We start from the raw sequence: 4533 nt of genomic DNA, 5'->3' as shown, positions 1-4533 counted from the left end.
TTCCCCTCTTGCGGTTTGATTTATCCCACGGCCGGCTCGGGGAGCCTGACGGGCCCTGATGAATGGGCAGAGCTCGTCTGCCCGTAGCCCTGCCCCGGCGTCTGCCAGGACATCCCCGGCTTCTTTTCATTCTTCGAAACCCGGCGTCCCGCCGGGCGGCCGCGTGTAATATATTTGGTTCGCGGGTTCTGCTTTCCACGGCCGCCTCGGGGAAGATGCTTTCTGCCTCTCCCGCTCGTACCCACACAAAGCCCAGCCTTCCCCATCCCGGGGTTATTTAGCTTATCCTTGACAGCTGCTAAATAATTGGGTGTTTCTTCCACAGCCAGTACCTCCTTTCTGAGCCAGCGGAGGCCACATGGGTGCCTCTGATATTTCCCTGCGGCGTTGCCAAAAATAAATAAATAAATATTAAAGATGGGGGTTTGGAAACAGAGCAGAGTGGAGTGGAAGTGGTCCGAGTCGGGATGGTGGCACGGGAGGGGGAACAGCCCGCCAAGGGGGTTGGACTGGGTGCTGCGATGGGTTTCCTCCTCCTTCTCCTCGCAGAGACACTGGGCTGACCCTTCCGAGGAGAGGAGAGAGGAGTAACACCAAAACGTTGCTCGCTTGCAGCTTATGGTCAGCTCAGCTCTGAAAGTCAGGTCCTAGAAAGGACCCAAGTCATGACACAGGTCGACACAAGATTTGGGGCACTTCTGTTTCAGCCCCCTTCCGTTTTGACTCTCTGTGCTCGATAACACTGGGAAAATGCATCAAAACCATACCATGGGCCTTTTGTAGACCACCGCCTTCTCCCTGCAACTACTTCAGCAAAGCCTCCAAAATTTTGTAGCCAAAGCAGGAAAAAGAGGCCAGCGAGATACTGCTGGGACAACCCAACCCGGCTGGCAGACCCCCGGGTTGGTGCATCAACCATTTCTCATGGCTTGAAACCAAAACTCGTAGAGCAGCTTGACCATCAGATTGTTAAAAGAATTAAAAAATTACATTAAAAAAACAGTGCCTTGCAACTCTGCTTTGACATCCCCTCTCTCTGAGTCCAGCTGGTTAAAACTTGTGCTTTTATATGACATTTAATATTAAAGATTTCCATAAAAATCACTATGAAATACGTGACGTTTCTGCCTGATTCGAGCCCGCAGATCCATCCCAGCTCCTTGGCCAGATTTTTTTCCCCGTCTCTCATTTCTTTGTGCCCACAGCGCTGTTCTGGTTGATCGTTCCTGATTTTCCATCCCCTGGAGATGTGTCAGTAATGGCAACCTCCCCCTTTGGGCTTCTTGGCCCTGAATGAACTCGTTCTTCTCCCAGAGGATGTTAGCTTCAAAATTCATGCTCGACCCTGGGTGATACGCATTTGAAGCTATTCGTACACTGACACAGAGGTCTGGTTTCTCCTCCAGTCTGTTCACTGCTCCATTTCCTTCTTCAAAGCCCTCTATCCTCCAAACCTTTTATTTATGTAATTTCCTATTTTCGTTCCAGATGAAAATAAGTTTTGGCGTGAAATAATTTGAAGAGCTTTTGTACAGTCAATACGTTCATGAAACCTACTGGCAATGAAATACCTCCGCACTTCTTATCCCCACCAAAAGGTACGTAACCCTTGAAAATACGTATAAAACCAATGCCTTAGAGCCCTAAAATCAAACCCACCCACCACGCTGAGCATGATACGACCCGTCGTGCAAGGCGTTCCTGCCCTAAACACTCACAGCGAGGGTGAAGAACGGGCAGCCAAAAGCACAGAGGGATGAAATAACTGCGATAAAGTCGCAGAGAGAATCGCAGATAGAGCTGGGAGGAGAAATTGGGTCTCTAAGTCTGTGTTTCTTTTCCTAACCTGTTACGATGCCCCCCCAGCCTGTGTCACTAATGGGTCTTGATGAGAAACCTTCCTCTGATCATTATGCATTTGTGTATTGAATAATCAGGAGCTCCTACACATCCCGGTGGTGGTTTTTTGGGGGCTGTAAGGTGAACGGTAGCAATCGCAGTGCCAGGGAAGGTCACATCCAGCCCTGGGCTGGGTTTCGGGCTGGGGCTGCTGGGGAGCATCCAGCCGTGGTTTGAAGACATCCAGAGATGGCAAATCCATCACTTCCCATGGTGGGCTGTGCCAGCGGTTAATCACCCTCACTTAAATATGCATGCCTTGCTTCTCACTGGAATTTGCAGGGCTTCAGCTTTTGAGTTGTCTTTCGTCTTTCCTTGCAGAAACGCAGACCCTTCCATGGCTGGTGCACGGTGAGCGCACAGTGCCGGCTGCACAGCTCGACAACCTGATGAAGGACTCGGACAGTTTTCCAGGCTTGCTATCTGGGATGCTTTATTAATTCACTTTTTTCTACAGCTCAATACCGAGCTCCGTCCTCCCATCGCCATCTCCTTGTATTACTAAGGAATAAACAATTCTGTTTGTATTCTAAATGAATAGCTATGTTTCCTTATCCACGGATAGGAATTTAAAGAAGCGATCTGACTTAGAATGGATTTTTTTCTCCACTAAATTTCCCTAAAATCATCACTTGCAAAAAACAATCCACCATCAAAAGGCTGCACAATAAGTAAGATGCCCTCTGTGTTCCTGTAACATCACTTTGGCTCTTTGGTTTTCATTTGTCTATGCTATTTAAGTGTATTATGCTATAATATATATATATGATAAACACTACATCATTTAGGAAAATACTTTGAGAGCATCATTTGTTTCCAGCCACGCACCGCAGACCAGCTGTGGGGCTCCGCACAGTAGAGACACAAGAAAGATGACCTCCACTCGGATTTTAACAGGGAACGGGATGCCCTTGTCAGCACAGCTGCTAAAGACCCAGGAGTGAAGGAAGGAAAGCTAATTAGCTGAACAACCTGCTGGTAATTAGAGAAAGGGCAGGACTTTCCCTCCCTGGGGTGGCAAAGCCTATAAAAGCCCCAGCACCGCAGCAGTTGTGGTAATGCTGGTGGTGTTTGGGTGATGGCAAGATGGGCTTTCCACAAGGTAGGTGGAGTTTTTTCAGCTGGGAAGAAGGGTATGGAGGGTGAGAAGGTGCTGTTTTGTTCTTTGTGTTATTTTTGGGAGTGTGGAATTTCTGCCCTGGGTGCTGCTCTTGTCCAGGGAGCAGTGTTTGGAGGGGACGTGCTGCTGTGCAGATGTGATGGCCCAGGATGTGCCCACGGGTGTGGAGCCCTGGGGCACTGAGGGGCAGGATTAAGTATCTCCCTGTCCTCTAGAGATAAAGGTTACACTGAGTCCCTTCATCAGAGGCTGTTTTGTGCTTTTTGAAAGGAAGAGGTCCTGCTCCAGCTGGGGCAATTGTGGAGCTAACGCAGCAAACCTGGTGGATGATCTCTAAAACTCCTAAGAGTATCCAGCTTGGGGCTTGGCTGTCTCTAGCAGCGAAAGTAGGAAGAAGAAACGGATGTCCTGAGTTCTGGTTGTTGGTTTTTGTCTTTCCTCTTTCTCCTAAAGTGCGATGGAGAGACAGCTTTCAGGTGGCCTTACTGTAGAAGCCAGGGGTGGTACAACTTCTCTGCTGGAGTGGTGTTAAATAAGGCTCAAATGAGCCCAGTGTGGGTCAAGCGCTGGTCACTGGGTGCTCTGTGCCCTGACTGGGGACAGGGAGTGATGGACGCTGGGGTAAAGGCTTGTACCTTCCCTCCTGGCCTCCAGAGGGATATTGGTTTGGGGGAAAGCTCTCAAATGCTTCAGATGAAGCAGCCCTTGGTGAGCAGAGCACTTGGAACCACGAGTGGTAGTGGAAGCTACTGCCTGCTCTATAAAAATAAGTCCTCCGTCGCAGATTTCCTGGGGAGTGACTTGAACTACGTGAGGTTTTAACTCTGTAAAGTGGTTTGGGTTTTGGGTTTGGGGTTTTTTTGGTGTGTGCTTCATCTCTCCGCTTTTAACTGAGGGCTTGTTGCCTCCAGTCTTGCCTGCCCAGGCCGCGTGGTGGGGTGCGCAGCCCTGCGCGTGGGGTGCAGATGGAAGGTGGAAGCTTTAGGAGATGCTGGGGACCAGCGGCATTGAGGTGAGGAGGCTGGAGCCCACCTCCCAGCGCAGGGTGACTCGCTCGTGGTGGCAATACGAGGGGGAGGCCCTTGATCAAACATTTCTGGAAGACCAGATTTGTGTGAGCTCTGCTGAGTGACTCGCAGAAATAGCCCAGGCTGCCGTCCCTCCCGGGGAGCGGCCGCGGCCGGCGATCGCGCCATCGCCTTATCTTTCCCCCAAACATCAGAGAACCGATCTTGCTCCCAAGGCCAGGACCTGACAGCCTTGTACATTAGCACTTTTTTAAAGTGATGTCCACTTTTGAAATAGTACCTGTCCCGAGAGTGGTCACTTCATTTGACAAATGCCAGCGATGACAGCCGGACGCCGCTTTACAAACTCCAGCCTTCTGCTCGCCCTCACTCCGGCCCCGCTTGCAGCTCGCCCGCCCCAAGAGAGGTGAGGGACAGGAGTTGTGTTCCCCTTCGCCTTGTCGATATTTGTACGTAGTGCCCTCCCTGAGCCTGCAGCCGTGGGCT

Source organism: Charadrius vociferus, unplaced genomic scaffold, assembly GCF_000708025.1.
Source record: "Charadrius vociferus isolate BGI_N301 unplaced genomic scaffold, ASM70802v2 scaffold1631, whole genome shotgun sequence".
Lineage (NCBI taxonomy): Eukaryota > Metazoa > Chordata > Aves > Charadriiformes > Charadriidae > Charadrius > Charadrius vociferus.
This window is presented reverse-complemented; position numbering follows the sequence as displayed.